Genomic DNA, 23,805 nt, shown 5'->3' with positions numbered 1-23,805 from the left:
GAGGAGAATCCTGGGTTCCGACAAGTGGGAAGTTGGCTGTGGTGATGAGGATCTGTGCAGATGAGCTCAGGATCTGAGGCGCTGCCTGGCCTCGGCTGCTCCGACATCTGGGGGCATCAGTGCTTCTCCCTTGCAGCAGGAGGAAAACTGTTGCCTTCTATTTTGCAAAGGGGCCTGGAGAGATGAGTTGCCAGAGGCTGCACCTGAGGCTTGTGATGAAGCTGGGAGTACCTCACAGAGTTCTTGAGCTTGCATTTTCTGCCCAGACTTACATCTGAGATAAATACTGGTGTCTGTAGTGCTCTTCACACCTTGATTTCCAAGTGCCTTTTGGGATGATTGGAGGGACTTTGATTCCTTGGCCAAGTCTGTTTGGGCAGGGATATGGGTGCATTTCACTTCTAATTCGTGGTGTTATGTTTGTAATTTTGTTAATGCAGACAGGGAGACCTGCTGTCTGCAGTGGGGTGGAAAATCCCCAAAGTGTGCTCTGAAACCACTTTCTGTTGTGGTTCTGTCTGTCCAGCTCTGCTTGTAGCCCCTGGCATGTCCCACAAGCTGCTAGCAGGGCAGTTGCCTGTCACACGTCCAGAGACCCCCTTGGAGATGAATGTTGTTGTTTCTAAAGGCTCAGTTGTGGGACAGTCTGGCCAAATGATCTGAGCTCGTAATTCTGTGCGGTGCGGCACTGAAATGTCCAAGAAATCTGCCATCTCTGTTGCCTTGTGAATAATTTATGGATCTCTTGACTCCAAGCTCATAAAAATCGATAACTCTTTGTGCTTTTTTTTTTCTTTTTCCCCAGCAGCAGCTTGGTTAAATTCTCCCATTCTTTTGAGTTGCTGATATTGAAAGGCTGTGGCTTGTTCGCTTACCCTGAGCCATGTTTTCTTTTTTTGCAGCAAAATTGATCCAGGCTTTTCCACAGAGCTGTCTGTCCCTGTTCCTCACCAGGATCTTTGGCTCAGGTTACTGAAGGAGACAACCTCCCTGCACCTTTTCCATGGGCTATTGCAAGTGTTTGGGCTGTTAAAGCTTCTGCTCTGGGGCAAAGCTGCAGGGCTTGGAGAGGTCAAAGTGCTTCTTGGGTGTTGTGCACTGGCCAAGGAGGGGTTTCAGCAGCTGCTGAGAGCAGCTTGCAGCACCAGGCCAGAAGAACTTGCAGCCCCCTTAGCCCAGTTATTCAGATATGGATATGTTAATTTATTCCTCTAATTTCTAGGCCTGTCTCTGAACACTGAAGCACTCTGATGATCTTTGCTCTCTGTCAGGCTTGGAAACGAAACCTGAAGGGTACCAGTAACAGCTGTGCCCTCTGTGTTGGGTTATTATCCTTTCAGAATTTAATAACATGACACCCCTTTTTACTGGATAGCTTGTCCTTCCCTCTAGGAACAGATCGATAACAGACTTGTATCTGCTATTTGGATGTAATTGCTAGTGTCAGCTGATGTCTGGTGCTGTTTCTCCAAACAGCCCTTGGAAGCTCACTAGGCTGTGGGGAGTGAGGATTTATTTTCCAACTGGTGTTGCACCACATCCAAGAAACCTGAAATCAAGAGATGGTTTTGCAGGAAGGTTTCCCTGCTCCCTTCTCTTCCTGCTTGTATTTGGTGATATATTGGCTGTGAGCTGGGAACGGGGAGAGGAGGAATGGGGCCTCCAAAGGCAGTGCTGGATAGCAGTGTCTGAGCCATAATGCTGCCTTTGGAGGACTCCAAGGAAATTAAAGCTGACTGCTTAGCAATGGTCTCGGCCTCAGAGCATACAGATTTCATAGGCTGGCTGTAGATGATGGAGGATGGGTTTGGCGTTGAGGGGGGAGAAGGCAAGAGGGCTCTCCATTGCAAACAATTTATTCTTGCTGAGTCTTTAAGGTAATTGAAGAGGGTAATTGCTGTACTTTCATGCATCTAATCCATGGGTTGCCTGGGGAGGAAGGACGAAATTATTCAAGTGTAGGAAATAGGGGAGGTTTACTCCGAAGCCACCCACCCCCTGCCTGGTCCTCCCTCTTCCTAGTTGCAGTTTTCTCCCTGGTTGCTGGAGCTTTTGCTGGGGTAATTGATGGCACTCTTTGCTGTTGGGAAAGAGAGAAGGTGAGTTGTGGGTAATCTGAGGACTATTTTTCAAGGGAGCAGTACTTTTTTTAATGAGTGGGTTTGAGGTGAGGATTATGTGCGTGGAAATATAGTATACAGAAAATAGAGGACTATAGTACTATAAAAAAGTCTGCAGTATCTCAAACTAAAAAAAAGACTTTATAAATACTTCCCAGCCGTGGGGTTGGCCTGTGTAATCCTGCAAGGGAAGAGAAGCTGAGTGATTGATGGTTGGCTCCATCCTGCTTTATCCCTAGATACAGAGCACTGTATTAAATATGGTTGCCTCTTGGTAGGAGCACGTAACAAGAGGCATAATATTAAGTTACAGCCTGTGTAGCTGTCTGGGGGAGGTCCATGGGATGGCATTCCTGCCTCATTTCAGTCTGGGACAAAACTCCCATAGATGGAGTCAAGGCTGGGCTCTTGCTCTGTGTATTTGTTTAATCACCCTGTCTCCAGAGAATGCAGAACTGCTGGGAATTGCAAAACCGTTTCATTAAGAATCCTTGATGCCCATTTTACTAGCTGAAAGCTGCATGCCAGCATGGGCATATTTTTGTTTATTTATAACACCTGCATTTACAGTGCTGCGCAAATCATCTGGAGAATGGGATGAGTACTTAAACGGCCGGGGGGGGGGGGGGAGGTATTTGGAAATATAAAACCTGCCCTGTGCAGCTGCATGTGCTTCCACTGGCCAGAACAGTTGGCCTGTGCTATGTACTGCACTTCCCTCTCTTTTATTTTCTTTTTTTAATTTTAATTTTCATTATTATTTCTATTTTTGTACTCAGCTAAACTGAAAGATGGAGTGGTGGGAGAGAGACAGACATAATGGGGCTAAATCCTGCCCAGCTGTTTTCTCAGCAGCCATCTCCCTTACAATCCCAAGGAAATAAATGCTCCTCTTGAGGGTCCTGTTGGTTAATGATGATTTGAAGAGTGCACACAAACATCTCTGCAGATGCAGCCTGCCTGTGAGATTCCGGTCATGCAGCGAGCCCTGGGACCCCGCTCCTCCCGCATTCAGTGCGATGATAAATCATTCATAGCCTCAGGAAATGCAATTCTCTTCCCTGCTCTGCACATAAACAGTCCGGGACCCTGAAGAAAGCCTGTGTTTGTAGTCCTTGGAGGATGAGGCAAGTGCTGTGACAGCTGGGAGGATCTGAAATTAAAGTTATGGGAAAGGCTCTGAGTGCGTGAGTGTAAAAGCAATTTGGTATGGATGGGTGTTTTGTTTTGTAGCTGTTCCAGGGTGATGAAGGGTGAACAGGGATGTGCTGGTGTCCTGACCAATCAAAAGCATTGCTGTGCTTGTATCTCTTGTTTTGTAGGGGTCTGATTGCAAACATTGATGGTGATGTGTTGTATGTGGCTCTGGTGTTCAGGATAAGGGGAGAGGTAAAGAGGTGCTGGAGTGGAGAAGTGGAGGAGTTCTTATTGTAGTTGAGCGAAATGCAGGTTGGTGAAGGTCTCTGGGTTTTGTTTGTTTGTTCCAGCCTGACGTGTGCAGCAGGTTGGCTGGGTAGAGGGTGAGCCTGGAGTCAGCTACAGCTTGGAGAAGCAGCCTTGTGTAATATCCCGAGCGGGGACGAGTGGCAGCTGTGTCCCCATGAGCTCCTTGCGCTGGAGCTGGTGCAGAAAGGGGGAGCGTGAGAAAGGAATAGGACCCTGTGTGGACACCAGAACCTCAGTGTGTCTCACTTGAGGTCTGGTTTGAACAGCCCTGCTCTCTCCTGAGCTCGGCTGGTGGCCAGCACAGCCCTGGTCCTGTTAACATCCCTGCCTGCTTCCCCTTTTACGGGCAGTGTGTGGGTTCATTGGTATTTCAGCATAATCCCATGGAAACCCCGGCAGGGGGAATGCCCTTGGCCATTAACAGAGTGCGGAGAGGAGGGTCACTGGCCTGGATAGCTCCATCTCTTGCTGTTCCAAGCAGAGATCCAGCCCTTAAACTTCATTTCTGTCTAATTTGGGTTTCTGGTAACGAGCGTTGCACAGCGAGCTGCTGCAGGGAAAGGGAAAACACGCACGCACCTACACGGGCTCTGGAAATATGTCAGAATTGGGCTTGCTGAGAAGCTCAAGCCCAAGCATGACCTACTTTGAGACTGTTGTAATCTCTAGGGGAATGCCCTCTGGATTAGATCAGTGTGATCCTATCAATTTGTGCTTCAGGCTGGAGGAAGCACTGACAAAGTTGCTTATTTTCCCTTTTTGTGCAGGAAGTTTGTTTTCTTTTTTCTTTTCTTGTTCCCCTTTTCCTTCTAGCACTGAGACTTGAGAGCAGCAGAGGTGTGTTTGACAAGTACAACAGCCTTGGGCTCTGCTTTTCCATTACGGGTCTGTGCTGAGCACCTCCTTTCTAGAAGGCTTCTTTCTGTACCATGGAACAGCAAAGTCCACCCTTGTTTGTGTCTCTTTGATGTTGTCTGGTGGAGGCTCTGGTCCTGGCCATGGAAAGATGCTGCAGCTGATCCCTCCAGTGCCATTTTAATATTCAGCTGTTTCAATCTGTTTGTTTGGGTTTGTTCTTTTTGTCTGATCTGCTGCACTGAGAGACGCTTTAATAAAATGTGAGAAATTTTCCAACCCTTGTCTTTCCTCTCGTCACCAGCCATTGTTTATGTAAGAGCTTGGAATCTTTCTTTATTTTTTTCCCAACTAAAAAATTGCTTCCAGAGCTCAGCAAGGATGTGCATATCCACAGCAAGAAGGAAATAAACAGGGAGGCTGCATTTAATTTCGGTGTCTGCCAGAAAGTGGGAAGCCAGCACTTGCCAAGGAAAGATTTTTGGAATAGAGGTGTACCACACTTAATTTTCCAGGAGACTTTCTGAAAATAAAGAAGCTGGAATGGAAATAAAGCTTGCTGTGATGAAGAGAAATCGTTACCCTGTTGGCTGGGAGTTTGTCCTTTGATTGCAGAGGTAGCTTTGCCTCGGGTGACTCTGGGGGGCTTTCAAAGAGGCTTTTCTCCCATCTGCACTACCTGGCACATGGAGAGGAGTGAGGGGTGTTTGGTCCACTGGTGTGAATTGTTCTGCCAGACTTCAAAGAGAAGTGGAAATACCTAATCTGTCGCTTTCAAAGGGAGGAATAAAATATTCTGATAGATTCTAAATGGAATCACATCAGCGGTGCCTCTTCCACCTTTGCCTTTGAGCTGCTCACTGATCTTTCTGATTGGGGTAATGCAGTGAGGAGGATACAGTATTCCCTTGAGGGGAGCAGCTTGTGAACATTACTGTTCAGTCAGCCTGAAAAGCTCTATTACAGACAGATTTAGACCCGTCTTTGTGCGCTGAGAGGCACAGCCTGGCTTCCTGGAGCAGGCTTTGTCTGGAGGACAGGTGCACATTGGGCTGAATTATATTTACCCTTTTTATCTGCTGCCTGCACCACTTTCACCTGCCATCTCGGGAAGGGGGCTGCTGAAAGGGGGAGAGAGGCTGTGGTTATCAGGGATCTGTCCTGCAGCAGGGCTTGCTCAGGCCCAGCTGGGTTTGGCAGCTCTCCAGACACCTAATGAGTTGTCCTCTGTGAGACCGGGAAGGTGAGGGTAGAAACAGATTTGCAAACAACCCAACCGGTATTGATTTTCTTCATTTCCCACATATCCTGCCAGGTTTCTGTGCAGCAGCCTGGCAGCTGGGAGTTGTGCTCGTTGCCAGCGGGACTGGAGCTCACTCGCAGTGTCTGTGGGGTGATGTGGGGAGCTGCCTTGCCCTGGCCCTGGGGTTTCCCTGTGAATGTGGTCAAGCTCAGTCGGTTGTCATGTACGAAACTGGGTGAGACGTGCCTGATATTAGCTGCTGCTTTTGCTGTCTTATGTATTTCCACGCCTTAGAACTTGAATTTCCATCCTGAGAGCCTGGTCTTACAGTGAAAAGCACTTTTTCTGTACATGGAAAAAGTCCCAGAAGGTCTCTGAGTGTGTTACTGAGAGCTGCTGAAGACAAGCGGGGGAGATTAAAGTCAGGTGGATAAACCATCAGCCTCGTTAAATCTGCTGTGAGAGTGTCTTCAAGGTTTTGTCTGTGTTTCCAGAGTTCTGTAATAGCTTGCATTGAGCTTGAGAAGATGTCATGTAGGAGTTTTTGGATCAATATGAATATGGAAAAGGGAGAGGATTTCCTGAAAGCACAGAACAGACTGTTCTCTGTGTCTTGCAGCCGCACTGGCGCATTTGAGAACATACCTTTTATCTCTCTCTGTCGTCGTGCTCTTTGTGTCCATCCCTTGAGGAGTTTCAGCAGGACAGATGGGATTGTTCAGCCTTCACAGAGATGCAGCTCTTCCACGCTTCCCTGTAGCGGGCCTATCTCTGATGCTCTTTGAGTGCTGAGCCTCCCACGTGTCCTGGAAAGACCACAGGCTTCCCTGTCTTGCTCTGCAGAAGCAGCACAGCTGGAAACAGCAGAGTGAGTGCCAGCTGCTCACTGACATGCTGTGGGCTTGGGCTGCAGCAGGGAGTTTTAGGAGAAGCAGGCTGTAAAGCTCTTGTACTGGAAACTGAGGGGGAGGCATTCCTTGGATAGCCGCAGAAATCTGTTGCAGGGTGGTTTTGGTGCCCTGGCTGCTGTTAGAGGAGCAGGACTGTTTCCCTCCGTGCCCTGAAGCCGTGTCTCTTCTCAGCAGGAGGGAGCACACATGGTGGTATGCCTGGGGTCACAGCCTCTCCCATGGCCGTGCTTCTGGATTGTGTCCACTGGGGTGGAGAGTGCCTTCCAGGCAGCTGCAGCAGGGCAGCCCTGGCCACACCAGCAGAAGCAGCTCATGGAGAGGTCCCAGCTCTGGCACGTCGCTGTCCCAGGGCATGACCAGGGTCAGCTCCGCAGAGCAGTTTGCCAGAGCTGGCTTAGCACGGCCACAGCTGTCTGCTTGGGTGCCAGGGAAGATGATGCAGAAGGGGAGGGAGGAAGGAAAAGTTCCCTTTGAGAAATGGCAGGGGCAGCAGGAGAGCTGTGAGGGTGAGGCCTATTGATTACACGCTCATCTCAGTTTCTTTTGTGCCTCTCTTCGAAGGCACAACTGCGTGGACAAAGAAACCCTGTGCAGCAGTCTGGGGAGGGTGGTGGTGGTGGAGCAGGGTCTGGTGTGGCCTCTGGGAACCAGAGCTGCAGAGTCTGATCTGTTTGGACTTTAACCAAACTTTGCTGGCAGTGCTGACCTCCTGGAGACAGCAGGATGTCCCTGGTGAGACAGGCTTCCTGGAAGAGGTCTGGTTTTGGGATGGGGTCTGAGCGCTCTGGTGAAGGCAGCTAGCGTGTGGGCTTACAGAGCAGCTCTGAAATGTTGAGGATGTCTTTGTGCGTCACTGCAGGAATCCATAAAAGTCCTATTCATGCAGTTGGCATTATAAAGTTTAAAGAACCATTTATGCAGGGAACGAGTCTTGCCCCTAGAAAGAGATAGCTGGCTCAGCAGCTGCGTGCAGCTCAGTTGTCGCCACATGGTTTAGGATTTATTCTGCTTGTAAAATGCTGCATTTAAAGAATGCTTCCCCCAAAGCCACTTGTACCACATTCTCTGTATCTGAGTTTATTTCCTTATCTTTCAGCTCCCTGCTTTCCAAGTACAAAATGTCCAGTCCCTCTGGAGGTGGGCAGTGGCCACTGTGAGCCATCTTCTGAATTGGGAAGCTGAAAAGAAGCATCAAAATGGTTTACCTGTTTGGAAACTGGGGGACTCGTGGTGTATTCCTAATTCACATTGACATGCCTGGTTATCTGTTTCAGTGTGTTTGGGTGCCTGTTCCCGCATCAGAGACCCTTCAGTGTGAAGATAGTTTTGCTCCTCAAAATTACACCTTCCCTTAGTCTGGCAGGGTATGCTGCATTCTCTTGTACTTGAGGCAGAAGGTGAGACCTGCAGGGTTTAGCATTTGCAGGGCATGTCTGTCATCTAGGAAGTGTGCAGAAGACAGATCTTACAGCAGTCCCCTCCTCATGTTATTCATGTGGCTGTTCTCATTTGTATCCGAGAGCTGAGGGCAGCCTGGTCCTGGGAAATGCCCCCTTTTTAGGAAGGAGCGAAGAGCCAACATGAGCAGGAGAAACAAGCTGGTACCACCTTGGCAGCTGTCCTTGGATAGGTTCTTTGGCTGGAAAACCTGAGTGTTGCTAGGTGTGGGCAGTCTGGAGAAGGACAGTTCTGGGTGGATGTAATGAGTGTGACCAGCTGATGGGAGCAGATTGCCTTTCACTCTGTGCACCTCATGCTAAAAATACCGGGGTGTCACGGGAAGGGAATGGTGGAGGTTGGAAAGCCTGTGTGTGGGCTGAGGTATGGTAGCAGCCTGTTCCTCTGGAAATGCTGAGGGAGCCCAGCACCCTTGGAGCAGGGACCCAGCACACAGAGCCAGCTTCTCACGAGGGGCATGGTCTCCTGGAGGAGAAGGGATGTTCCTCGTGGTGTTTGAGAGTGAAATGTGGTGGGTGATGCAGCTTCTTTTCCCAGGTTTCTTAAGAATCTGGTTGTGTCCTCTGCATGTCACTGACCGAGTAACACACTTGTTTTGTTGATTTGGAGTGGGAAAACATAGCTGGAGTGGGAGTGCACATGGCAGATGCTTGTGTTCTCTCAGAAAGCCTGGGGGTAGTAAAGACCTAATTAGCATTCTTGTGAAGGCAAGTCATGGGGAGACTCCAAGATTTAGGTTTGCAAGGAGGGAATTGGCATCAGTGAAAACAACAGATTGCTGGAAATGTGCAAGCAAAGTACTTGATGCTCTGGTGGAGGAGAGAAGGCGGCCTGGCAGGGGCGGTGGGAACAGTCAGGTACGTGGTACAAGGGCACAGATTTGCTTCAGCATTGATGGACTGGTGGCCTGAGTCAGTGTTAGTGCCTTGTACTTTCTGTTGAACTCCACTCTGGTGGTGCTGAGGTGGGAGGACCTGTCTCAGGATTTGATTTGCTGAGGAAAGGTGAGCTGTGCAGTGCCAGAGGGTCACCAGGTGCCCAAGTACCAGACTGGTGACTGTCAGGAGTTAAGTGGCAGATTGCTTTGTCTCTGCAGTTCCATTTCATTTGTTGTTTTGGAAGGTTTTCTTTGGAGATGATCCAGGAATAAAATCCTTGTGTGAGGCCAGCGATTTCCAAAAGTTTGTGATTGTTTTTCCCTGTACCCTTTTGTCTCTGAAGGAGAACTGTACATGTGCTTATGTTGGCTGGGAGTGATGCTCTTGGAGAAAGAAAATTAATGTTTAAGACATTGAACCTCCGGTGTAGAGCTAATCATCATATTTCTGCATTTGCAGTATGTTTTCTGGCTTTCATTTATCATGGTGAAGTTTAGTTGAGCACAGCTCTCTTGCTGGTCTTCCAGTCCTCTGCCTGAGGCACATATGCTTCCATTAATTTTCTGCTATTATCCACTCGGGTGTCCTGTGTGATCCAACATGCTTAATTTCATTCTACTGAGCGCCAGCTCTTCCGATCTGAAGTTAGCAGTGTGATTTGCAAGCACCATAAGGAAATGAATCTTTCTTTTCTGGAGATAACTGCTTCCTGAATTTCTGTTCTATTTGTAATGCGCTAATAACCTCCATCCACCAAGTCCTGCTCAACTGTTTGTGTCCCCTGGGTTTCTGTTGGGCTGGAGTGTTCCTTGTTGTGATGTTATTGCATACAGAGCCTGCTGAGGACCCTTTGTGCTTGGTGCTATTCCAGGTCAAAGCTGCTCAGTGTACTGGACGTGTTACAGGCTCCTCAAGGAGCAGAGCTGCAGCAAATGCTTGAAGATGTTGTTGTCAGAGGCCTTTGGAAAAGGGAAAGTCGCTCCATCTCCATAGGCTGGGCACACGAATCCAGGGTACGTGGACTGGTGGCGAGTGTGGTGTAAAGCTCTGATGTAGAACAGAGATGATAAAAGCTGATTTTATGCAGGCTGAGTTTCAGAGGTGGCCAGCCTACAAAGCATGACCAAGGGCAGAGTCTCTTTGGGAGTAGGTAGGCAGACAGGGGAGCAGAGAGAAGGCTGTGCCGTGGATTTGCTTGATGTTTTTAAAGCGTGGCTTCAAAGATGCAGTGCTTTGGGTGTCTTTGTTCCTGGGTGAAAGGGCTAGGCTGCCCGTGGCTCTGACACCCTGAGGTCCTCTGCAGAATCCCTGTCATCTGCTCTGGTCCTCAGATAACTGTGCGCAGAAGTGTCTCTGCTTCTGATGCATCACTTCTGCAGGGCTAAAGTCGTTCATAGCCTGGATTTCTGAGCTGGAAATGCCTGATGATCAGGCCCCGGAGCTGGACAAAAAATGCAGGAAACTTGTGGACTGAGCAAATACCTCTCGTAGCAGACTGTTTGCACAGAGAAGTGAAGTTTAGAAGCAAAAGCAAACATGCACTGGCTAAAGGAGAGGGCGAGGCAGGGGCAGAACAGTGAGACACGTTTCTCTGTCTGCAGGCTCATTTCTCACTTGGTTGCTCAAGGATTTAACGCTGACGATCCAGAACTTGACAAGGCAATGTTTTGGAATATACTTGTTAAACCCCTCGGCGAGTGCAAGGCATTGAAAGCCAAACAGTTTGTGAGACCTTCTGCCTGTGCAGACTCTTGTGGACTTGTGTGACCTGGGGGGGCTCTGCTTCCCTTGGGGGTCAGATGGGTGAGCAGGGAGGTGCCTGTGTTTTCACATCACGTTGGGAGCAGCAGAGAAGCACGGCCAAGCTCTTGCTCTTTGGGCTCAGGTGGTTTTGCTGTTCAGGGTTGTGTACAAGATGCCTAAGGGGGATTCTCTGTGTCCCAGAATCAAGGATGAGTGGGCCTGTGGAGGAAGGAAGAGCAGTGAGATTTTTTTTTTACAACTCCCTTTATCGTGCCCATGTCTTTGAAATGCCTACGTGGATTCTCTCTTGGTGGTGCCAACCAACAGAACAACAACAGAAAATGATGCGCGGGCAGTTCCACCTAAATGTGAGGGAAGAACTTCTTTACTGTGTGAGTGACCACATGCTGGAGCAGGTTGCCCAGAGAGGTTGTGGAATCTTTCACTGGAGGTATTCAAGAACTGTCAGGATGCAATCCTGTCCCATGGTCTTCAGAATTGTCCTGCTTGAACAGGGAGGCTGGACCAGATGATTTGCTCTGGTCCCTTCCAGCTTGACCAATTCTGTGGTTCATGGACCGTGGGGGTCTGCAAGGCAGCAGGAGGTGTAGGGATGTGTAACGATGGACCAGAATATTTAATTAGCTAATGATGTTCTATAATTTAATTAAAAGCATCTTAGAATATCTAGGCAGCAGGAGAAGTATGTCTTTGCCTCCCCTCAAGCCTACTGCTGATAAGTGTGTTAATCCATTTGCATTTGTTCTGTAAAGGCATGTTTCTATCAGGTTTTCAGGAAAGTCTCTTTCCTTTTAAATGGAAAAAAGATAAGGCAAGACACTTGAGTCCTTTGTGGGTAGAGCCTATAATCCTCCACATGAGGGTAGTTCTGTTTGAGGCTTTGTCTAGCATTTCAGTGGTACAGTATGTTGCTGACTATTCTCAGCCTGCTTTGCATAGGTAATTAATTTGTCCCCTGCAGTCATTTCTCTGTAGTGATAATGCGGTAAATGCCAAACTTAGGTGGTTATGTGTGAGTACATGTAAAAGAACTAGTCATGGTGTAAATGACTGAGATGATGAGATGGGTGTGTAGGAAATACCGTGCTTTGAGCATTAGCAACAGACTGCACTGCTTTCACCAGGTAATGCAAATAGTTCAGGCTCTGAACAATTCATAGTCTGAGCCCTGATAACAGTGAGTACAAAGAGTGCAGGGCACACCTGGAAAATCTTTTTTATGGGTGTTTTCCATTTAGCCCTTGCACTGGCAAAGGTTTTTTTTTTTTTGCTGTTCCTTTTTTTTTTTTTTTTTTTTAACAGATAGAGAAGTTGAGGTTTGGAGACCTTAAGTGACATGTTCCAGGAAGATGTTATCAGAGCTGAGATTAGCCGTGGGGTGTTTTGTGGCTTTCCATCTTGTGCTTGTGCTGCTGAACATCCTGCAGAGAGAGCGTAGGTTAGACACCCTGGGACATGCCAGCTCTGCGTTCCCTTGGGCTGCGTGGCAGGGTGCACAAATCCAGCTCTGCCTTTTTCCTCCAAGGGGCAGGAGGGGCTGGTTGCCAGCAAAGAGAGCCGAGCTGAAGATGCATTAAAGAGGAGGCCCTGTATGCAAAGGGCACTGTATATAATTGGGCTGAGCTGTGTGTCAGCTGTTTCCTGCTGTGTGGCATTTGATCTGCAGCAGGGATCGAGTCCTGGTGACGTTGCCCATTGAAGCTTGTGCTGTTGCTGTTTCAAGGGAAGCCTGTATTACTTATTCGTGTGGTTTTCAGGAGTTGTCCCACAAGAATATGTTTGAGGGTCATCTTGTTTTTTGTTTTTCCTTCTTCAGATGCTTTGCATTTATTAGACATCCTCCTTGTCAGTCATTTCTTCAGAAGCAAACATTTCTGGCATTCTTGGTAGTTTCTGTTTAAAGGAGAAAAGTTGAAAATCAGCAAAGGCTTCAGTTGTGCGTGCATTTATTTCTTTGCGTGCAGGGTCTTTCAGTGCTCATTTCTAAACGGTTGAATTATTAAACTTGAAAAGCATCTGCTCTTTAGAAAGCATTCACATGTCTTGTAAACATGATGGATAAGGCAGAGCCTAATGCAATTGACAGAGCATTGTTCATGTTTGGAATATGGGTTTATGTGAACTGTTATTTTAAAGCTGTGGGGTTTATGCTTTACTGCTGGGGTAGCTGCTGACTGATCTTGAGAAGTCAGCTCCCTTCTTCTGCAGGATTGAGCATGCTGTGTGGAGCTGGCTTCTTCTGAACCAACATGGTTCAGCCTAGGGATGGCTCATGGGTGGAGGTGAATGGCTGGTCCAGGCTCATTTCACTCCAGAAAGTCAAAGCTCCCCAGCCCAGGGATGTTTGCACAGGTGCTTTTTTGGATGTCACTCTCTTCCCCAAGGAAACAGCAGCCACCCATCATGACCTTCAGGGAGGCTTTGGGGACTGGTGGTTTTCCACTGAGGCATTCCCAGCTCCAGGGCTGACTTTGCTGTATGCTTTTTCCTCCGTGCCTCTGGAGCTCATTTTTTAAGCTTATGGATGTGCAGGATAATCAGTTCTGTCGGCAGCTGCCTGGACAGCACAGGAGGCCCGTGCAATCCTACCTGGAGTGTCTGAACCTCTGCTCCAGGGGACTTTTCCCTCTCCTCCCACCCCACCGTGAATAACTAACCAGTGCAGAACTGATGGTGGTTGGAGGCCAAACCGGACTTGAAAACTTTCCCACATAAAACGCACTGGCAGTGCCAGCAGAGATGAGGGTGAGAGGAGATGGCTCTGCTGTGCCAAAGCACTCTTTCATCTCTTTTCAGCTCTCCCTGTGAGGGGTCCTGGCTCACAGCACATAGATGCGTTGTGCAGATGTCTTGGCTGGAAAAGAAGTGGCCCCTTTTCCCTCCTAAGCAGAGCAGAGAGATATAAGAAAGCTATTGATCTGCCTCTAGCCAAAGTGAGCTGAGCCAGGCTCTGCAGTGCTTTATTGAGCTGGGTTAAGGCTTTGTTACTTACTGGAATTAAAACAAACAAAAAAACCCAAACAACAACCAGAGAAAAGAAGTAAAGAAATAAAAGCTGAAAGGTAAGGGTTTTCTTTGTTGGTAAACAGATGCCGGGTGTTGTTTACTGCCGGTTATTTCCCAAGCAAATGAGAGGAAGGAGCAGACACTGAACAAAGGCTGTGCTTTCTCATCCTGCTCTGGAGGGAAGCAGACAGCCGTGGGATCTGCCAGGCTCAGGGCTGGCAGTGGACAGCCAGAGCTGTCTCATGGCACAGGGTGGCAGGAGTCCAGTTGTTAATGGGCAGGTGTTTCTCCTGCTGGTGGGAATTGCAGTGGCCTTGTTAGCAGTGGTGAGAAAGATGCCAAGGGGAGGCTGGGATGGGAAGCTGAGCTTTGTTGTGGCCCATCCTGTCGGTCGCTTGCCCTTGGTGGTGTGCAGGAGATCTGCCTGGCCGGGATTTGCAGCTCTATTTCACTTCTGCTGGAGAAAAAACAGAACAACTGCTCTCTGGGGTTCTTAATCCAGTCTTTTTCCTGAGCACTAAATTCAGCCTTGAAGTCTTTCCCCTCTGGTAAGCAAGTGTTTTTTGAGGAAAAAATGGATTTTGGAAACAGTGTAATTTATTTCCTTGGTACTCTCCTGGAAAAGTCATCGGTCTTGGCTTTGCATTCCCTTTGCTGCTGTTGAGCAATGATGCTTTGGTGCCACGCTGCTGGCACTGCCTGTCTCAGCCTGGGCAGGTTGGTTAGCACAGGGAGCAGCCGTGGCTCTGGTGGTGCCAGCATGGATGAAGAGCACTCTGGATCTCGTTCAGTGTGGGGAGGTTGGCCAGCTCTGCAAATAGGAGGAATTGGAACTGACACTCTGTGTCTGAGTGTGTTAAAGTTTAACTGTAATTGTAATTTAATCTTACTTGTGTGGTGGGGTTTAAGCATTGGGTCCTACTGAATTCTTCTTTGGTCTTGCAGGCTCAAAGCTCTGCTTGGTGCTGATGGTGCAGCTGGTTTTGCTTTACTCAGTGGAGCCAGAGGTTGGCCAGGAGAAATGCCTACTGCCTGTCTGGACTGCCCTGCCAAACTCACATTGTCTTGTTGCATTTTGGGGAAATAGGGTTGATTCGTGGTGCCATGTGAACTCCAGCTGAAATGTTCCCTGCTTGGTGCTTTTGCAGGAGTTGGTGTCACCTCCTCCTCCTCACTTTGCTCACGTGCAATGGAAAAATGCTCCTTAGACTTGGGAGGGGAAAGGGACTTTTCTGGGTGCTTTCAGCTGCTACAGAGCCGTAGTGATCTTTAATCCTAAGGTGCAAATTGCCATTGCAGCATTTTCCAGGGAAAAGCAGCCTTGAGAGGAAATGGAGCTATAAATGAGCCTGGCTGGGCTCCTGGCTGAGTGTTTTGAATCAGTTTGTGCTCTCCCTTTTGGCTACAGGCCAGGCTTTCAAAGGCAGCTTGGCAGAGCTGTGCTTCGTGCTCAGGTACCCCCTAACCCTCGCCTGCTGATGTTCTGATAAGCAAGTGTGTGCATGCTGTGTTGGGGCTGATCACATGTACGCTCAGTCCTGCTTGCCAGTGCTGTGCTTTGAAGGCTGTAAGAGTGTGCTGGCATCATGCAGTTCACCCACAGATTTTGAGAATCTAACCTTGTAATTTTAGCAGCTGGCTCAGCGCTGCCTCTGAGCAGATAGGCTGGTTAAAACAAACAAATAAATATACAGGCCTGTTTCCTGTGCCTGTCAATATTGGAATAATTTTAAATGTTGTGTTTTCTCCTGGTCGCTGACCTATAGTTTATTCCATTATCGACTGCTGGGTTACTGGCTCTTTGTATTCTGTGGTGAAGTGAACTGTAAGGCTGAAATCACTTGGCTGCGATGGTGTTGCTGGGCAGGAACTCGGCTCTGGCTGACTCAGATTGGGGTGAAAGTGTACCCTTTGGCAACTCAAATACTCATTTATCTCCACCTCCTCCCTAATAAACGGGTTAAACAACATAGTGCAGTATTGATCCTGCTTTCATCTGGCGGCCCTAGGCTGTAGCAGTTACCTTTGTGCCACATTCCTGCTGCTTTCCCAACAATGCCTTACATTTTCTGCAGAGCTCCCGCCCTCCCCTTGGTGACCTTCTCTTGGTTTGGCTGGGATGGGCTTTGCCGAGGACGCCTCCACCGCTGCGTACGGCCCCGGCGTGGGCAGAGCTTGGCAGCCTCTCTTGGCGAAGGCGTGCTCACTTGCTGTGATGCTGTGAGCACTGCAAAGTGCAGTTTTGTGGCTTGGTAACGTGCTTTTGTTCCTCAGGCTCTGCTCTAGGAATTGCTGGCCTTGGGTAGGGTCCTAGAATGACCACGCAGTTCTTTTGGGGTGCTGCAGATGGACTGAGGGCTGGCTGAAGACCGTGCACCTCAGTCTTTGTTGGTGCCACGGTTGCTGGTGGATGTTCAGTGGTTGCTGCCACGTTGTCCTGGTTTTAGGGCAGTCATAGACCTTCACTGATGCTGAAAAAACCTGTGGTTTGAAAACCCTGATTAAGACTCCTGGAGTGGCCAGTATTGCTGCTCTTAGCAAGGCATTTCCTTCTGAGAAATGCCTGAAGCTTCTGACTCTTGCTGACATCCAGACTGCTGGTGGGGGATTTGAGCCCAGCCTGCTGAGAGCCCCCAGACTGCCTTGGCTGTGCCTCCTGTGTTGTGTAAAGGCTCTGCAAACTCGGGTGCAGGCTGTGCTAACACCCAGTGACCCACCATCCCTTTCCACACCGACAGCCTGGGGCAGGTTACACAGGCCTGGGGAGCTGCAGCCTCTGCTGAGCTGCACGTGTTTATTTACAGGGGAGGAGGGTGATTCACTCTCTCTCCCGTTTAGTTGGTGTGAACATTCACTCTGAGCCTGCACCTCCTGCCTGGGACTGCCTTAGGCTCTCTGGGTTTTTTGGCTGGTGTAGAAAAGTGGTTTTAGTACACAAATACTCAGAAATGCTGTTCTGTACGATCCCTTCACATTTCAGGTCTGATGAGGACTTGATCTTTGTTAGTGACTGCTTTGCGTGTCTTGCTTGTGGGCTGTGGGGGTGTTAGAAAGGCCTGTTTGTGTGCTGCTCAGCTTCCCACCAGATGCATCCATCATCTTCAAAAGAAGCGAGGGAGAAAGATGGCTTATAATTTTTTTTTTGAGCCATCAGAATTTGGCATAGAATTAAACAGGTGTTCTGGCATGGGAGCAGAGGAGTGTTTGTCTCTGAGCTCCTGTCTCTTGTCACGTGAGGATCTTCAGAGAATCTCTATCAAAGAGCTGACTTAAGTAATGATGTAATTTTTTTTTTCAGCTAAGGGATTGATGAATAACTGGATTCCTGGTGTCTCTGGCAGGGTAGGCTGGTGCAGGAGGTAAATGTCTCTGGAGTGCAGCCCAAAAATTGCCTTGGGTAGAATGAAACTTTCAAAGTAAATAACGTCACTGCAACCTCTGGCCTTATGAGGCAAGTATTTGGGGCTGTGAGTCCCAAAGTTATGTGCTGTGTTCAAACGAGGTCACACGTCTGCTGTTTCTGGTAGACAATGCTCGGAGTAACCCTTGAACCTCTGAGGAACCCAAGTCTTTTAGAGACTTGATGTTGGCACCTTGGCCTGCGAGATGAAATGTGCACCAACATTTTGTGTGCAGTTTTCCCCACGGTCTGTCTTGCCTTTAAGGTTTGACTTCTAAGTCTGGCTGTGTTGGTTGCTTGATGTGGAGAAATCCATATGGATGGCTGAAAATTTCTAATACCAGCACCCTCTTGCCTGAGCCCTGCCAGGGGTGTGTGCAGAAGAGAGGCTGGGCCTCGGAAAGGCAAAGACAGCAAACCCCTCATCGGTGTTAACTTTGTTCCTTGGCTTCCAGGCAGTGCCAGTTTGAAGATAAGGCAAACACTGCAGTGACCTTATCCAGGGACCTCGCTGACGTCAGCGTGTGCCTGTCCCTTAACCTCGCTGGACTTTGGGTCAGGTTTCTTTGAAGGCTGGACATTGAAAGCAAAGAGCGAGAGGCTAGCTGGGGTCACCCCTGTCTTTGCTGGGGTAACTGGAGCAAAGGCAAGGGGCAGGCTTGGGAGGGTCAGCCCACATGTGATTGAAGGCAGAGGGCTTTCCCATGGCCTTCTGTCTTGAGTTCTTAGGCCAAACATCTCTTACAGACCTGCTGCTGGACCTCTCGACACGCATCTCCCTTCAAATGTTTGTGTGCGTGTGTGTCCTTGGGGCACTTTGAAAATCTCTGGAGATGCCTGAAAGGATTGAGGCACCCAAGTGGCTGTGCACAGGATCATCACGACACGCTTGGTTTTATTTTGTCCTTAAAAAAACCCAGGCTCTGAGCAGATGGAAACATTAGCATGAGCACTGTGTGGCTTTGTGTTTTAATGCTGTCTCCCAGAGCAGCGAGAGATGCATCACAAACTTCTTGCTTTAAAAGGACCTCAAATGGCAGCAGCCAAGCTGGGGCAGCCTTGGAGACGACTTGTAAGGCATTTTTTGGGTCTCTGTGGAGTGCTGTGTGACTCAGGGGTTGCCTGTGACACTCTTTGTGACTCCTAAGTCCAGGTGCAAGCCTGGGTTGGTAAGTTTTAAGTGAATGACATTAGCTGGGCAGGAAATGTTCCTGCTTGGCTTTAGAGCTCTACATAGCAAACAAAGGAACAGAAATAACAAACGTTGGGTTTATTTAGGAGAAGTGTGACTTTGCTTTTCATTGTTAGCCACAGGAGAACAGCAACTTTCACATAGTGTGATCTTCTTGTGAACCACAGCATCTCTGCCTACAGGCACACTGGTGGACGTCTGCTCCTCCAGTTGCCTGCTGTGCTCATCATGTGGATACCTGGAGTGTTTTGGTACCTTACTGATTCTTCTGCTGCTCCTTTCCTCCCCCATGGGAGTGCTGCTTGCTCAAGGCATTTTGGCACCAGGGAGAAGGCAGAAGTAGCATTTAAAACATAAAGGATTCCAGATGTGAGCATGTCTTGGACGCTGCTAGTGGAGGAAAAATGCGTAATCCACACAGTTGTTCACATTATGGTGTGGCCACATGGTTTGTGTGATAAATAGCCCAGATAAAGCTGATTGTTTTTGTAGGTTAGTTTCCTCTCTCCTTTTTTAAACTGTAAATTGAAATCCACAGTCTGGGAGCCTGCAACTGTATACCTGTTAGCTGCATTCCCTGCTGCAGTGTCAACTTGATGGCTGAGGCTTCACATTCTTAAATGTCAGAGATTAGGTGTTAGAAGTTCCCCTCTTCCTGCTGGAGGAGGTTGGAGGAGGCCCCTTGAGAACTGTTTGCTGTAGGAAATGAGAATTGCCAGGATCCTGTGTTTCAGTGGAGTCCATGTGATCCCTTCCCCTTGTGAGGACTGAAATAATGCTGATACTGCCCCTTCAGCCTTGCCAGACAGCAAAGCCTGGTCCTTCTTCTGATGCAATGATTTGCCTCTGCCACCACTGTACAAGGATAGGCCAGCAGAGATGGCTTTGGGACTGTCAGTCTCCTTCCCACTGATGGGAACTGTAATGCTGACACTTCCCCTAATGCTGCGCAGATCATTTTGCAACTTTATTGTCACAAGGAACAGGCAGATGGTCTGTGCTGCACTTGCACACTAATGAAACCAAATACTAGATTGCCTTGGTGAGAGGTTTCGTTTTGAACATCTTCAAGACAAGATCAGAGGGGGGTTGTGAGCTACACAGTCTCATTTTTATGGGAGGTAGCTGGAAAACTCATCACTTCTGGTGCTGGTTCTTGAAGGTTTTGTACTGACTGAGCTATTACTGCTGTTGACTACGTGTTGGTTTCATGACTTGTAGATCTTTGATCATGATTGTTGATCTCTGTAGAGATGATTTTAATCCTTTTGTTTACCAGGTAACCTCAAAATAAAAAATCACTATCAGCGGGTCTGTATCTTTTCCATTGAGGTAGCAGATTCCAAAATGCCAGGTGAGGATTGGTCTGCACTGTTCTAAACTGCTGATGCTTCATACAGGGCTTGTGCATTGATTGGAGCAAATTACACTGAACTCCTGAGTTCTTAAATTATTTTTGGGTCTGGAGTTGATTTGGAGAGTGAAAAATGGATGTCACAAGTGTCTTGAAGACACTGCCTGAGGTAATGGTGCTCGTTCCAGGCTGTGCAGGCCCTGTGGTGAGCAGCACCTCCCTGCTAACAAGGCTGTTGCACAAGGAATGGATGGCTGTCCTGGGGTGTTCCTGGCTTTGTGCTGCTCTCCAGCTTTTTGTTCACTTATTTTTTGAAATGCACGATCAGAATTCTCAGAGCAGTTTGATTTAAAGAAGAAATGTTGAGCTGAGGGAATTTAAAAAAACCTCAATCCAAACACAACAGAGGATTGCCTAATTTGAGGCTGGTGTCTGTACCATGTCACACTCTCTCACTCCTGTCAGTCAGGGATCTTTTTAAATGTGTATGAATTTTCTGAGACAGACCTTGCAGTCTGAGGCTGAGGTATCTTCCTACATACTTCAGGCTGTGTCAGGAATCTGCTTGAGGTTTTTCCATTTCACAGCCATGCTGCTGCATCCCTTCTGATCAGGCAGTCGAGGCTTTGGACTCAGTCCTCCGAGGCGACTCCTGAAGTTGCCTGGGAAAATTCTGCTGTGTCTGAGCAGCTGGCGAGGGCAGGCAGGGCTGCCAGACCAGGAGGGGTGTGACCGTCTGAAGCAGTGGCAAGGAGGATGCACACACTGACCAGTGAGGCTCTGGGGAGCTGGATCCTCTGTTCCTGGCTCTGATTTGGTGTGAAAGGTTTGGCTCTGGGGAGCTGGATCCTCCGTTCCTGGCTCTGATTTGGTGTGAAAGGTTTGGCTTTGGGGAGCTGGATCCTCCGTTCCTGGCTCTGATTTGGTGTGAAAGGTTTGGCTCCAGGCTGCTGCCCTCCCCAGCCCAGCAGTGTGGCACGAGCAGTTGCTTGCGTGAGACCTTTCCTGATTTCTGTCCTGACCTGATGTGTCGTGTTCTGGAGAGGTTTTGTAAGGATGCTCTTGGGTGGTGAGTGAAGTGCTCTGATAGATATTCCCCCAAGCCCCAGGGAGTATTATTTTTCTGTACTTCTTAGGTGAAAAAGAAGAATCTGGCAACTGTGTAGGAGGCTGTTGCTTTGACTGGTGTACACAAGCATTAAAAATTATAAATCTGGGGGTTTTACCTGGGATTTTTTGTCTATTTTTTTAACTCTTTGAGCTCTTCTTCTTTGCATGCAGGTAGAAAAATAAAACCTCAGGCATGGTCAATGCCTTTGTCCCAGGAGAAATGCTGAGTGTCAGGGGATGGGCTTGGGGCTACAGCGTTCCCAATTGTGTCTTGGGGCTACAGCATTCCCAAATGTGTCCTCTTGTGCATTTCCCACTGCACGGGGCCTGGAGCAGTTATCTGGAACAGTAGTAATGTAAATTGAATGAGCAGTCCAGTTAAATAAGTAATGAAGTTAGCAGGGTGCCTAATTAAATTAAATTCAAAATTATGTATGGATGATGCCTTTCTAATAATTGCTGTAGGTTTGTCATTGAGGAACTCCACAGTGCCCTCTTGGCTGAAGCTTCCCCTTTCCCAGGTGAGTGTTGGTACCACTGAGGGATGTGTTTTACACTCCAGTTTGCTTTGGCTCCTCCGTGGTGCTCTTGTGACCATTGCAGTGTTGCTGTTTTCTGTTTTGCTGAGACGTGTGGAGGGAGTTTGGGTGATAGCAGTCTCTGCTGATTATATGATGGTTTTTTACATTCCTGCAGAGGGTTTCTGGTTTGCTCCTAGGCCAGCCTTAGTGCTGTTTCCTTGGTCCCTGTGCCCCACTGATCTCCTTGATGGGACTGCTCCCTGTCCTTCCCATCCCTGTGGTGCCTGGCAAGTTGCTCCTGTTTCCACAAAGCAGGATGGCACGTCTGGTAACTCTGGGCACAATGATTTAGCCCATTTCTTTATTTGAAAATAATCTCTTCATTTCCATCCTCCTGGGCTTCTTTCAAACAGCAGCGCTTTGAAGGTGTGTGTCAGTTTGGGGATAAACATTAAGCTGAGGCAGAAGAACAATTCTGAAGTGAGGAAAAGCTGCTGAAATTCAAGACACTTGAGAAAATGCAGCCATCAGAGCCACCAAAGGGAATTCTCCTCTCTCCAGACAGCACGTTGAGGGCAGTCTCTCCCTGTCCTGGGCACAGCCAGGCACTCAGTGCATTTTGAAGATGGGTTGTCAAGGCAGAGCTGGCTCTGGCTGGCAATTACTGACCTTTGAGGTAATGTGTCCTTAATAGAAGGATGTGAGTACATCAGAGGAAGAATTGTCATTGTCATTATCATCTTTTCACCTCCTTTTGAGAAGGGCTGGTCTATTAAAGGGCCTCTGCTCCAGCAGAACTGGTCCTGCCCCTCCAGGAGATGACTCCTGACTTTTCTGAAGACAAGAGTAGGTGTGGGGAGGAGGGACAGCCCAAATGACCCGAGCTCTGTGGCTGCTTTTTGAATTTCCCCCAGTGCCACTGTTCTTTTTGCACCAGGATTTATGTGCCAAGTCCCAGATGGTGTCTTCAGAGTATCAGCCAAGCTTGCCTGATGCAGGGGCTGTGCTCCTGGGGGCCCACAGCTGGCAGTGTGTTTTGGGCAGGGAGATTGTTCTGCACGAAGCAATAAATGCTCTGCAGGGAAACGCCCGGGACAGCAGGTACAGGTGATGAATGACAGAAGATTTTTGTCACGTTCAGGGCAGCCTGATCCTTCCTTGTTGATGGTTTCCCTGGGAAAACCTCCGGGTGATGAACAGGAGGATTGTGCAACCACTTTTTCTCCAGGAATGGTGAGTGCTTGCCTTGTGCTGCTTCATCAGAGAATCTGGAGGTCTTTTTCAAACCTTCAATTAGTCCTTGATTGGCCTTGGCACCTCCGTGCCCAGCACCCCTGTGACAGAGCAGCAAGATTGGAGACCCTTGTGACCCCCCATCTCCCACGTGGGAGCAGAAGGATCTTGCCTAGAGTCCTTATGAAGGCAGAGGAGTTTGGTAAACCACGGGGTGTAGTGAGGGATATAACAAAGTGATTTGCATGGGTGCAGTGACCTGAGCAGGGCTCTGCACATTTCATGCGCAGTTGCGTTAAAGGGATGCTGATCATTTTCAGCATGACCTGCTAATTATCAGAGCAGATGAAAGCCTTTTTTTTTTTCCCTCTTTAAATCCTCCTCCCCCTACATGCTCTCTTCTTCTCCTCCCTGCTCCTTCCCCAAGCCCTTATCTAAGCTAATCAACATGACACAAACAGCCAAAAAAGCAGGATTCTTACAGCAGCTATTAACTAGAAAGGAGACAGCGGGTGTCTGGAGCCCCTCGGGAGGGACTTGCCTGGTATAACCCACTGCTTTTAACAGCCACAGTGAGAGCTGTGCAGTCAGAGCAGAAAAGCTTTAAGCTTCTTTCTTTTGAGGTCCTAATACTCAGCGACCTGTATGCTATGATGCAGATTTTTTAGAAGACCCAAATGTGGAATTTTAGTGGTGATGAGAGGTTTCCCAGATACCTGATACATCCCTGATTAAATATAAATTAATAGCTATCTATTTTTCTTGGTAAGTTTTGAAAAGTTTGAGACGTGGCTGTGTCCTACAAGGAGAGTCTTTCCATCCCAAATGTCTGTTTATTGTTGATAAAGCATCCCTCAGCAGCAGAGCACACAGCTAGAGGAGGGTTATGTTAATCTGGTGAAGTAGTTTCTGTGATTGCATCAAGCTGGACACAAGTTTGTTTTCTCCCATATTTCAAGCATTTGTTTTATCTGGAGCTGTGGGAGGGATTTTCCATTGTCCTCTGCTCTGTGCTAGATGAATACTTAAAAGTTGTGCTTGTGGTGATAAGGGAGCAGGCTGAGACAGAGGACAGACGTGTCTTAGGGATTTCAGCTGCGGTGGTACGCTGGGAGGCTGAGCACAGGGACACCGTGTTTAAATAGTGTGTCCTGAATTGCTTTAATTTGGTTCTTATTTTGTAAGCCGTTGGCTGGGTTTTCTGTCCTTTCAGAAATCAGCAGCTTCTTATGAAATATGGAGCTGTTTAAAAACAGACAGCAGCTGCTCCATCCTTGCGTCAGCACGGACTCGGCAGAAGGAAGGGGAATGGTA

At 48.3% G+C, this 23,805-nt stretch overlaps 1 protein-coding gene across 8 annotated transcripts in view; it reads left to right on the top strand.

Moving 5' to 3' along the window:
• NCOR2 (nuclear receptor corepressor 2) overlaps positions 1-23,805 on the top strand; it is a 229,912-nt gene that overhangs the window by 19,605 nt on the left and 186,502 nt on the right. Inside the window, exon 2 of one of the 8 annotated variants that reach the window (XM_038152370.1) lies at positions 22,400-22,491. The exons of the other annotated variants lie outside the window; for them this stretch is intronic. The gene's annotated coding sequence lies outside the window, so the exon portion shown is untranslated. The remainder of the gene's footprint in view (positions 1-22,399; positions 22,492-23,805) is intronic. 8 annotated transcript variants of the gene reach the window in all.

Source organism: Motacilla alba, chromosome 15, assembly GCF_015832195.1.
Source record: "Motacilla alba alba isolate MOTALB_02 chromosome 15, Motacilla_alba_V1.0_pri, whole genome shotgun sequence".
Taxonomy (NCBI): Eukaryota; Metazoa; Chordata; class Aves; order Passeriformes; family Motacillidae; genus Motacilla; species Motacilla alba.
Note: the sequence above shows the minus strand (reverse complement) of the source record. Positions and strands in the feature narration are given on the sequence as shown.